The following is a 13,733-nucleotide window of genomic DNA, read 5'->3' on the forward strand; positions in this document are numbered from 1 at the left end:
AAATGAATATTAAAGAATAGTCCCATTGACTGACATATGATACATAAACTAAAATAAGCAAAATAGTATGTCAGCAGAGTAACAAGTTGGGTGAAGAAAGGAATATCTCTACATAAGATGGACAAAGGCTTCTCAAGTTAGGCAGGAGAAAATGGTACAAGCTATCAGTCTATAACCTATGTGGTCATAAGATAGTCACCTGCTCCTATTAGAAAAGAGTTTGGTCTAGAAGTGCAAAAATTGTGGGGGCATTTTCCATGTAGTTGCCACTTCTGCTGAAATGGGTTTGGGTCCACTATGACAAGGAGGCTCTTTATTTAGTTAACTTCCTCTAATTAAGCAAGTGAACTTAGAATCTACAGCTCACAGCTCTGGGGCCTTATATACAGAACCTTGATATGATTCTATCAAATTGATTAGTACTGCTTGGAATAGAGTAGGGGTCCAAATAATTATTTCTCACATAGAACTAAAATAATAGTAATAATAATAATAATAAAATTCATCAAGAGAAAAAAAAGTCAACGCTTTCAAGGAAAATAATGGGGAAAATAGTGGAAAGGAAGTGGGTCTAGTAGTACAAGTTTGCACAATATTTTTAAAATTTTTAAATTTAAATGTTCTGTAAGGGAGATAGGGAAAGTACTACAGGGATTTTACAAAGAAATCTGTTGGCCCTAATCTTGGCCTGCTCTAGGTTTGTACCTATGAAAAGATGGCTCTCCTCAAACTGGGCCCAAATGGAGAAAAGAATAGGTGGAATCAGTGGAATTGGAGGTCTTTGACCTCCTTGGTTGGGAGGCCCATGCCAAGGGATTACATTTCTTCTCAACCCTTACCCACAGCAGCACATCTTAACTGGTTGAACAACCAGATGGAAATATACAATAAATGTGTCAGAAGATAAATGAAATGTTTATTTTTAGCTATTAAACAAATACACACCTGTGGAAAAAAAAATTAGATATGAGTACAAGATGGAGCAGAATGTCGCCAAATTTACAAAAATTCCTCACCAGGTTATGCTAGAACTAAATGTTCTAACTAGCAACCCATAGCATCTAGAACTTCATTTTACAATGTCCACACAGCACATGTGGGTCCGAGTTAAGTCTTGCTACTCAAGCATTCTTTGGCTAACACTCAAGTACAATAACTTATGGCTTTTTCTAGGCCGTTGCAATGAGATGCTCAGAATACTTTTGGTTACTAATAGTGTTTTCATTCTTCAATTTTTCTCCTGTGAGACCTACTGAGTTCCTGGTGATCCCCCAGAGTAAAACACTGAGCACTAATATCAAAAACTATTTTGGCACCTTTCTATGTCTATAGCAAGCTAATTTTGGGAAAGGACAGGAAAAGCAGACTGCCTAATATTATATTCTTCACTATATATATAATTTCACTTAAAATCATCTGATAATATCTAAGGCTCTGGAACTTTTTCTTAAAATTAAAAAAATTAAAAGCAATTATAAATAAAAATTTGCAATTTAAATTCAATTTAAATTAAACATAATTTAAAATAAAATTAAAATTACTTCTGAAACTACTTGATTTTTTTTTCTTTTATTTTCTTTAAGTGGTAAGCTTTCTTCTTTGGTAATGTGCTCCAAAAGCTCAGCAATTACAACTTGAGGAGTAGAAACTTTTTGTTTATCAAATTCCTGGATGCTTCTCTGCTTACAATAGGAGTAAGTTGATAAAGCAGCAATCAGTCCATCCCTAGGATTTGTAATATGGTCCTTCCTCAGGCAGTCCAGGTACTTTTCCACATGAGATAGCACCTGAAGAATTTCTTGATGATCCATCAGAAAGAAAGAGAATTATGTAGCAAACAGTTCATTGAGATCAGCTTCCTCAGCACAGCACAGCACACATTGGGAAAATGTCTTTTTCATTAGTGATTTTGTTCCCAGAACAAATAGTTACCAGTGAAGGAGGATAGGTGCTTTTTTTTTTTTTTACAATACACCTACTCTGTTTACTTGTATTGGTCATATATCTAGTATATACTGAGATATTCCTTGGGTTGGATCCAAGACCTTTCTAAAGATGGCATACCTAAGTGCCTCAAAATAAGATGTCTCCAAATTTCTTCAGTATCTTCTTGGCTTTTTCCTTTACTCTACTGGGTTTTCTTTATTTTCAGCTCTAATTTCACTTGTAATGTTGCCTGTATTCTCCTGATAAAATATGGCTTTAGGAGTCCTGAGAGAAATAAGTGCCATAATTTGAAGATACTTTCTTCTCTTTAGAAATATTCTCTAAGCTGCTTTTTGTCACTTCTGGATGACTGCATGGTATAGTTGTAAGGGGAGAAGTTGTAGGAAATCTGAATAGCTCATTGTTCTCATCAAGATTTTCTGATCCCCATCTTCTTTAATATCTTCAATGATGAGTCTTGAGGAATTTTCTTAACAACTTTATACAATCTTTTCTCACAACTTCAGGACCAATATTGCTATTACTTCTTAATGCTTCATAAAGCCAATCTACTGCTCAAGTATAGTAAACAATGTTAAGTATTTTAAATTGCTTCCAGTTTTTTCTTAGAGGCATTTCTGCTTGAAAACAGGTGGTCACTTCATTCCATAGCCCGGTGGCCAGGAAGGGGCCGAGATCACCTCTTGGATCTCCATGCTCCCCACTGAACTAGTGTTGCTGGCATCCTCCCAATGGTTCCCCCCCCCCTTCCTACCACCCCTCACTCTTTCCCAACACCCAAGTGCCTGTATCCTGAGCAACTTAACCTCGACCTCCTGCACTCAAGGACTGTACCAACCCTTGTTAGGAAAGCTTTGGAATGGAGACTTTCTGGGGATGTTATTTGTCTACATATTGATCACCAGAAATTAAGATAGATGAATAACTCTCAGGAGGCTTTCTAAAACTTCCTTAATATATGGGCCTAGCAATAGCAATTAATTGTTGGCCATGTCAAGTTTTGAGTGTTCTCATCAGACTTAAGCCAATTCAGGCTTCTTTGTCAGAGTCCCACACCACTACTACATGTCCCTCTCTTCCCTTGTCCTCACCCAATACTCCTCTGACCGCATATTCTACTATCTGCTTCTCCATTCCACACTCTTGATTAGGAAGAGACTCTTCTTCCTGCTATGTGTCCTAGGATCCCATCCCAACCCTTCAGGTCTTCTCAAGCATTGACCCCATTATCATTTCCCTCTCCTTCTAAACTTAAATTTTTAGTAGAGGGGCTTCCCTGATGGTTTCAAATATATCCACTTTTTCCCATTCCTAAAAGCACTCTCAATATTATATTTACTAGCTGTCTTCACATATCTCTGCTCCTCTTAGCAGCTCTTTGAAAAAAGTTAATCTACAATAGTCATCTCCAACTTCTTCCTCTTACTCTCCTAAAACTTTTGCAATCTGATTTTCTCCCTCATTATTCAACATAGATTAGCTCTGTTCTGATCCAACTATATGTGGTGCACTATAATGAATTAGGGTGAGGAAAAACAGAGAAAGAATAAATCAAAGAATATAAAAGACTGAGCTCAGGGAGGTATTTTTGTAGAGAAAGCATCCTACATAAGTATATATATATATATATATATATATATATATATATATATATAATTTTTTTTTTACCATGAAGTGGTGGTATCAAAAGGAGAATTTGAGATAATCAAGGAATAATAAAAGTGTTGTTGTGCCTCATTTTTTCTCTTTTTTTGATAGAATTTCATTAAAGAAAAGACTTTGGAGAGGTCATGATAGCTGACTTCAGGGATAAGGAAGGATTAGCTAGATCCTGCTTAGACCCAGAAGGAAATGGATGGGAATCAAATACTTACTTAGGTTGAATTTTATAAGAAAAAGCTTCCTGACCATGAAAGCTGTTTATATATAAATATAGAGTGAGCTATCTTAGGTAAATGGACAGCTAAATAGTGCAGTGGACAGAGCACTGGCAATGAAAATCAGGAAGATTTTTTTCCTGAATTTAGATCTGGCCTCAGACATTTAACTTGCTATGTGAGCCTGGGCTCATCAGAAACATGGTTTTGTTGCTTAAGTTTTCTCATCTGTAAAATGAGCTGGAGAAAAAATGGCAAACCACACTCCATTATTATCTTCACCAAGGAAACTCCAAATGAGGTCTTGAAGAATCAGACATGACTAAACAACCAATAAGATAACAAAAGGAAATTCTAACAAATAATATTGGAAATAAAACTGTTGAAACAAAAAAGATGCTAGAAAATCTTATCATAATGTTGAATTTTCTCAAAGTATAGAGAAGAGAAATGCAGTAATAGAAGAAAAAAACAAGCAACAGGAATATAGAAAATTACAAAATCAGGGGTGGAAGACAGACAGATCAGTAAGGCAATATGAAAATTGTTATTCTAGCTTCTGTGATAAGAATTCACTATTTAACAGAAATTACTGGAAACACTGGAAAATAGTATGGCAGAAACTACATATGAGACCAACATTCTCATACCTTATATACCAAGATAAAATCAAAATAGGTAGGCACATGATTTAGACAGTGATACTTACTGTAAGCAAATTGGGAGAACAAGGAATGGCTTACTTTATCAGATCTTTGGAGAAGGGAGTAATTTATGGCCAAACAAGAAATAGAGAGCATTATGAAGTACAAAGTGGATAATTTTGATTACATTAAATTAAAAGATTTACACAAACAAAAACAATGCAGCCAACATTAAAAGGGAAGCAGAAAGCTGGGAAAGCATTTTAAAGTCATTGTTTCTAATAAAGGCATTACTTCCAAAACATGGAGAACTGAGTCAAATTTATAAAAATATAATTCATTCCCCAATTGATAAAATGGCCAAAGGACGTAAACAGATGAAGAATAAATTAGTCTAATCCATAGTCATATGAAAAATGTCCTAAATCACTTACTGATTAGAGAAATACAAATTAAAACAGAATTAAGTACTACCTCACACCTTTCAGATTGGCTAAGATGACAAGAAAAGATGATAAATGTTGGAGCAGATAGGGGAAACTGATATTTATGCATTGTTGTTGGAATTGTAAAATAATCTAGCCATCTGGGGAGCAATTTAAAACTGTGCTCAAATGCTGCACATCCTTTGATCTAGCAGTGCCACAACTGGGTCTATATCCCAAAAAGATCATAAAAAAGATATCCCAAAAAGATCATAAAAGAGTGAAAAGAACCCATAAATGTGCAAAGGTGTTTGTAGCAGCTTTTTTGGGGAACAAAAAATTGAAAAATGAGTGGCTAACCATCAATTTGGAAATGGCTGAATAAGTTATGACATATGAATGTAAGGGAATACTATTCTATAAGAAATGATGAACAGGCTGATTTCAGAAAAGCCTGGAAAGACTCAGATGAACTGATGCTTAGTGAAGCAAGCAAAACCAGAAAAACATTGTACAGAATAAACAGGAAGATGGTGTGATGATGATGAGCTATGATAGACTGTTTTTCTCAGCGATTCCAAAATCTTAGGATGAAAAATAAATGTCATCTATATCCAGCAAGAGAACTAGAAACCGAATGTAGATCAAAGAAATATAAAAAATTAAGTGTTCTAAAATGCAAAGCCACTTGATGAAAATTGTACCTAAATGTAAGAGAAAAAGATGACACAATGATGAAAGAGCAACAGAGAAAGAGCAGGAAAAAAAGAACTAATGGATGCATTTGAGGGTTCACTTTCAAGGAGACAGAGTATTATGGTGAGGTAGTTCAGTGTGTCAAGAAGACATACGTTTAACTACTTAGATACCAAATAAGTCACTTAGTCACTTAATCTCTTTTCATTGCCAGTTTTTTTACTACAAAATACAGACAGTAACAGTAACTATTTTATTGGGTTGTTTGAAACTACATATATATATATATATATATATTATATATATCATATAACTCTATAATACTTGCTATTATCACTGTGAAAGAGCATTGCCATGGTATATGGAATATAAAAAGCAACCTGAGAAAACTTCCATGAACTTAAGAAGAGCTAAATAAGCACAACCAAGAGAATAGTTATTAAGCAATATTCATGAAAAATAACTGTGAAAGGATTAGAATGCTGATCAAAAAAAAAAAAATAACCATAACCCCATAATAATGAAGATGAAACACTCCTCTAACCTGATAAAAAAAAAGATGTACTTAAAATGCAGTCATATCAAAGCTTTCCCTAATTTCTTTTAATTCCAGTGTTTTCCTTCAATTATTTTGTTTATCCATATATATTTGCTTTGTATTTATTTGCTTGTCTCCCCTAATATATTATTGTAAAATCCTCAAGGGCATGGAATAGCTTATGATCATTTTATTATTTTTGTATTCCTAGCACTTAGCAGAATCTCTGGCATATAGTACCTTTTGATAAAAATTGACATATTTTTAGACATGGGAAATTAAGGATTAATTTTGCTAAATTGTTCAATTGTTTATTGAAGATATTTTAATTTCACATTTGTTTTGTTTTCATTTGCTGAAGTAAGGAATATTGAGTGGGATAACATAAATTTAAAAAAAAAGAATATTTATACTGTTATACACCTAGATTTATATATTATGAGGCAATGTTATGTGAATTGTCAAGTCACACAGCTAGTAACTGTCAAGTGTCTTAAGGCTGGATTTGAATTCAGGTTCTCCTGACTCCGCAGTCAGTGCTCTGTTGACTGGGCCCACCTATTCATTTTTAATATAATTAATTGCCTGCATAAAATTGTTCTATAAGAAATATGAGCAAGCTGATTTCAGAAAAGTTTGGAAAGACTTACATGAATGATGCTGAGTGAAGTGAGGAGAATGAGGAGAACACCAGATACAGTAACATAGTGATGATCCATTATGAGAGCCTTAACTCTTTTCAGCAAAACAGTGATACAAAAAAATTTCAATGGACTTGGGAAAGAAAATATCATCCTCATCCAGAGATAGGATTATGGAGACGGAAAGAGGGTGGACCTACCTAACCAACCATATTTTCCACTTTTTTTGTTTTTTCTTATGGTTTTTCTCTTTTGCTCCTTATTTTTCTTTTCACAACATGACTAATATGGAAATAAATGTTTGAAATGATTGTACATGTATAATCTATATCAGATTGCTTGCTGTCTGGGGAAAGGAGGAGGGAGGTAAGGAAGAGAGGGAGGGAGGGAGGAAAAAATTTGGAACTCAAAATCTTTAAAAAAAAATGTTGAAAATTATCTTTACATGTAATTGGAAAAATAAAATATGCATGTGTACAAATATACATACATATATATGAGTGTATTATATATTACATTTATATAGTATGTATGTATTATGAAATTCAAGCATTTTACACTGCCAATGAAAAATGAAGAAATATTGCATCAACTTACTGCTAAAAAAAACTTTTTTTTTAGTACATGTCTTAATGAAGTAGTTGTTATTTATAATATTGCTTTTAGAAGTGAGTAGAGAGGATTTATTGGAAATGATTGTTGTAAGTGCACAAGTTTTCAAGAGAATACCCTTATAACCTTTAAATCATTGTATTGATCAAATACTATGTTGCTTAATAATTTTTTAAAGAATGAAAACTTGGGTTCAAATTCCACTTTGATGATTATATGACTTTGGGCAAGTCATGAAACTTCTTGGATTAGTTTGCTCATCAGCAAAATTGAGAGGGTTAGATTAAATTCTCCAACCTTTGCTCCATTATCTTCTAATTCTATGATTTGAAAGAGAATATAAGCAAATGAACAATTCCAAACAAGAATGAAAATGTTTTATCTTAACATTAAAGGTAAAATAATCAATGGAATTTTAAAAATTAAGCCTATAAAGTAAACAATAAATAAAACAGCTAATTTGATCATCAAAACACACACACATACACACATTTAAAAATTGATAAGTAGAATTCACCGATGTGATGACCACACTAGCACCCACAGGATACCTTAGAATCAGCCGGAGTCAGGATAAGCAGAAGTCCTTAGTCTTTATTCTTGGTCTTGAGGAGTAAAAGTGAAGGGGATGGAAGCAGAATCTCTGCAACCACCTCCTTCCTCATCTACCTCCAAAGTGACCTTGGCTCATCTTACTCCACCCCACCCCCTAGTCCCTCCTACAATTCTCTGTATACACCAACTACAATTCTCTGTATACACCAATTATTGAGCCAGCACAGGATAGTGGGAAGGGCCATCCCCCAAGCATATGCCCATAGAAAGTATTGTCCAATTGGTAATTAGCCCTAAGTGCTTGAGTTTCAGCCCTCTACCCAAAGAGAGAGAAAAACTCCCATAAACCATGATTACAAACTTCATGGCAATAAACACAAGTTTAAGCTGACCAATCACTAACATTTATTAAACACCATCTATCAGATAGTGTGCTAAGGGATTTTTTAAAAACAAAAATTGACCTTTGTCCTCAAAGTTTGGGTTCAAATGAGGGAGATTACATATATCAAATATAAAAGAACAACATAGCATAGAAGGGAAGGCTTCATTCACTACATGGGATCATGAGGAAAAACCTTCTCCAGAAGTTAAACTCCTCTGAATTTTAAAGATGCCCAATGATTGTAAGAGTAAGAAGTCAATAAAATCTTAGGTGCTGGGCCCACTAATGCAAAGACATGGAAAAGGAAGATGAAGCATTATGCAGGAGGAACAGCTAATAGACCATTATGATTGGATTGTAGTATATAGAAAAGAGAAAAACGTATAAAACGACTAAAAAGATTGGAAGGAGACCATATTATCAGAAAAAAAAATGTTTATTTGAACACAAATAAGAGGGAGCTACTGAAGTAGCTTAAGACATATATGTGTATATATGTATATTTACATATATATAGATATATCTGTATCCCATTGTCTTTGGTTTATATATATATATATATATATATATATATATATATATAATATGCTGAACTCAAAAAATATCAAAGTATAGATTGATTTATTTTGAGTCTTACCAAGAATTTCATACAATTTTTCTACCTACAATTAACTTCAAAGTGGTCATTTTGGCAAATACTTATTAAATATCTTGTGCATTTTTCTCATGTGGAATTTTATTATAGATTAAAACCAAGTCACTTATTTGTGTGTTTTAAAGAGGATTTGTGATCCATCATTCCATTTTATTGCAATTTCCTTTCATCTTCCACTCACAGGGCTGAGGAACATTTGGCTCGCAGGCTAGTGAAATCTTTTGCTAAGGCAACCACAGGCAATGATGAGCTGTAAGCTAGGTACAGCAACCTTCCCACTGCTTGAGTTCTATAAGTTAATTTTGTATGGCCCATGACTGATGTTATATATTCAAATGATCCTCGACAGAAAATAGTTTTCCTGCCCTGCTGCATAGTAAGAATATACACAAAAGGTTGATAAAATTTAGTTCTTGCACAGTATTTCTACATGTTGGTCTTTGAATAAGTATCTCAATATTTAGGGTACCAAAAATTAAGCTAATGTTTATAGATAACAAAAATTGAATACATAGTCATACTATTAAACACCTAACGGAAGGCTTTCTTTCACAGTTATGAATTGGTCATGAAAATTTTTAACAGGTCACAAGGCAGAGCATAGTATAAACATTACTTATTTTAATTAAAAAAAAAAAACGCTAAGGAGGAATGTAGATTGAGGCCGACTTAAACAGAACTCACTAAGGGTTGGGAAGGGAGGAAGGACAGGGTGGGGAGGGATAGAGAAAAGTACAGACGTGAACCTGTTAGTGTGATTGGGAGAAGGAAAAAAGAAAAGTTTGAAAGGATCAGAAACAGATTACACCAAATAGAAGAGAACAGTGGTGTTGAGCTCATTCTTTCTCACCACCGGTATTTTTTTATATAAAGATTGCATAGGAAACCAATTTTATGCTTTATTTTTAGCTCCTAAGCAAATACAAGCCTATAAAAAATATGGAAAAAGATAATAGGAGTGCAAAATATAGAGGAATATATATATTGCCAGATTCATAAAAATTCCTACCAAGCTTCGCTTGGACTGATGAATAGCTACTGAACAATACTAATTACCTAGAACTTCATCTCACAAAATGTCCACAAAGCACATTTGGGTGTGAGTTGTCTTATTGCTCAGGTATTTAGTAAAAGTACCTCAACTTCTGGCACACACTGTCATAATGGCTTTTCTAGTCTTTTGCAATGAGATGCTCAGAATATTTTTGGTTACTAATTTTGCTTTTTATTCATTTCTTCATTAAGACCTACTGGATTCCTTGTGATCCCCTAGAGTAAATGCTGAGCACTAATGCCACTAACTACTGGCACTTTACTATGTGTATAGCAAGCAATTTGAGAAGGTACAGAAAAGCAAACTTAACATTAATTAATCTTCACTATAAGGCTTCATTTAATATCTAACAAATCAGTACTTAAGGTTGTGGAACTTAGGCTTTCTTAAAATTTAAACATAATATCCATTTTAAATAGAATTTTAAAATTCTAAATAATTAAAATTCAAATAATTTTAACATTAAAATTCCTTCTGAAACTGCTTTGAGAGGATTGGACTAGATTCCCTCTGTGAGCCACTTTCCAGTTCTTGACTCTTATTTTCTGATTCTATGATTCTAAAAAGAATAAGCAATCAACAATTTCAAACAAGAATGAAAAATAACTAAGATTAAAATGGTGAGAAAAACAATGGAAACTTTTTAAAAAAATATTAACAAGAATAGATCATAGGAATTCATTAAGGAAATCAAAAGGAGCCAATGAAATAGTTTTAGACATATATATGTCTGCATGTATCTGCATATATACAAAAATGTATATATATAAAAACTTCTGTTCCTATATATTCACTAAAATTTTAAAAAATGACCCAGGTATAAATTGATTTAATTTTTTTAAGAGTCTTAACCAGGAATTTCATACAATTTATCTGCAATTAATTTCAAAGTGGTAATTTTTGCAAATTGTTATAAAAATTGAAAATTGTATTAATCAAATATCCTATGCATTTTAGTTGTTTTTGATTATAGATCAAAACCAACTATAAATGATTAAAATCATCTTAAAAGTGCTCAAACTTGCTAAGAGTGTGAGAAATATAAACTAAAATAACTGAGGTTTCACACTTTGAATTCCAAAATCAAAAGATAGAATTATAGGGAAAAAGATGGGTTAGTATAATTTTCACTATTTTGGAAAACAATTGGGAAGTATGATGTACTATTTTACAAGACTAGGCCATTTCCCAGGGAGACTGTTTCTGCTTGTCTGTCTCCTTGCTAGACATAGGCCCTTCATTGGTGTTTTGGTTTTCATAATTGCTGAGTTGAATATGAGATGCTGCTCTTCAGTTGCTAGGGTGATATTGGAGTTTGTGGAAGAATAGGAGTACCCTGTGCTTTATAGGAAGATCACTTTGATAGTTAAGTGTATAATATAATAGAGCAGCAAAGAAACTTGAATTAGAAAAACCAACCAACTAGCTATTGCAATAGTCCAGACACAAGGTGATATGGACCTGCTCTACAGAGTATCAGAAAAGAGCAAATTCGAGAGATGTAATTAATGAAAGTAAAATTGACTGGCCTTAGGAAAAGCTCTAATATGAAGAGTGAAGGATGACATTTAGGTTGTGAGCTTGGGTAACTGGGAGAATGGAAGTACTCTTTAAATATATTTATTTTTTTTAAATAACTTTTTATTGCCAGAACCTATGCCAGGGTAATTTTTTACATTATCCCTTGCACTCACTTCTGATCCGATTTTTCCCCTCCCTCCTTCTACCCCTCCCCCAAATGGCAAGCACTCCTATACATGTTAAATATGTCACAGTATATTCTAGATACAATATATGTGTGCAGAACCGAACAGTTCTCTTGTTGCTCAGGGAGAATTGGATTCAGAAGGTAAAAATAACCCGGGAGGAAAAACAAAAATGCAAGCAGTTTACATTCATTTCCTATGGAGATACTCTCAACAGTAATAAAGAAATTAAGAAGGGAGGGCTGATGGGGGAAAGAAAAGAGTTCATTTTTATGAACATGTGGAGTTTAAATGTCTGCTAAGAATACCAATTTGGGGCATTTAATAAGCAGAACTGTGAGTGTAGAAGGATCAGGCTAGATAAAGATACCTGAGAATCATAAGCATAGAGATGATAATACTATCAATCCGAGCTGATAAGATATTAAGTGAAATTATATAGAACAGGATTAAGGACAGAGCCACCCTCCAGGATTACCAAGGAAAATGGGTGTGACATAAATGAATATCCTGCAAAGGTTGTCAGGTCTAAACATTCTTTCCAGAAGTGCACAGTGCCTGGCCAGTAACTTAAGTTGAAACAATGAGTAAACAAAAAAGTTTCCTACCCATAAGCTCTTGTGTGATATGAAAGAAATACTCAAGACACAAAACCAGAAGCAAATGACTCCAAAACAACTATAATAAAGAAATCTTCAAAGAAAAATAGCTTTGAGCATAAATTCAATAATCCCCAACTGTAAGTAGGAAGGAAGATAAAGGCAGACAAACAGAACAAATCTTCTAAGAAAGGTTAAAAAGGAACAATGGAAACAAAAAAGAAAAGGAAGGAGAGGGACGGACATATAAACCTGTTAGTAGATTTGGGAGCAGAGAAAAAAGGAGAGGCAGAGGGGCAGACATTAAATATAAGAGTGCTGGTGTTGAGCTCCTTTCTTCTCACTAACCTCTCTTTTATATAAAGAGTGCGCAGGAAACAGAAGAAAAAGTATAATAGGATTCAAGTTAATATACAATTATCATAGCTATAAATTTGGATAAACTCTTCCATAATATGGAAAAAGATAGAATAAAATAGGGCAGAATCAAATATGTTGTTTAAGAAACACAACTGAGATAGAAAAAAATTAAGACTTGAAAATAGCTGGATCAAAATCTATTATGCTTTATCTGAAGTGAAGTAAAAAAGGCAGGATATCAATCAGGCCCTCTGACAAAGCAACAGCAAAAATGGGTTTAATATAGAGAGGCAAAAAACATGTGGCTAAGCCATTATAACAAAATGATATACTATGTAAATTGACATCCAGTGCCATACCAATCAAACTGCCAAAAAAAAAAAAAAAAAGTAAAAATGATAATTAAAACAATGAAATTTATGTAGAGGAGCAAAAGATGAATAATTTCAAGAGAAATAATGGGGGAAATAGTGGAAAGGAAGTGGGTCTAGTATCACAAGGCCTAAAAATCTCAAGAAAAATTTAAAATTTAAATAAACATTCATCAACACAGTTCTATAAGGGAAGCAGGGCAAATAAATACTACTAGAATTTTACAAAGAAATTCTGTTGGCACTACCTCTGGCCTTAGGGTTTGTGCCTATGAAAGATGTTCCCCTCAAACTGAGCCCAAAATGGGTCCAAGCAGAGAAAAAACTGAGGGGAATTAGATAGAGCCTTGAAGGCCTCTTTGGTTGAGGTCAAGCTTAACATTTATTTCTTCTATATCTTTAACGTAGAACTTTTATCTCAACTGGTTAAACAATCCAAATATAGGAATTGTATCAGAAAACAAGTGAAATGTTATACTTTATTTTTATCATTTAACAAATACACATAAATACATGAAAAATATGGGAAAATATATAGGGATACAAAATGTAGTAAAATATATGTGTTACCTGAGGTACCACTTCATACCTCTCAGCTTGGCTAAAATGACAGAAAAATATGATGTTGGAGGAGATGTGGGAAAACTGGGACACTAATTAATGCATTG

The 13,733-nt window shown here is 33.5% G+C and overlaps 2 pseudogenes; both read right to left on the reverse strand.

Annotated features, from left to right (window-relative positions):
* Positions 1-1,997: 1,997 nt before the first annotated feature.
* Positions 1,998-3,059, reverse strand: LOC100915754 (annotated as a pseudogene).
* A 10,128-nt stretch (positions 3,060-13,187) lies between these two features.
* The window catches only part of LOC100915493, a 28,327-nt pseudogene continuing 27,781 nt past the window's right edge, over positions 13,188-13,733 (reverse strand).

Source organism: Sarcophilus harrisii, chromosome 3 (genome assembly GCF_902635505.1).
Source record: "Sarcophilus harrisii chromosome 3, mSarHar1.11, whole genome shotgun sequence".
In the NCBI taxonomy this organism is placed as follows: Eukaryota; Metazoa; Chordata; class Mammalia; order Dasyuromorphia; family Dasyuridae; genus Sarcophilus; species Sarcophilus harrisii.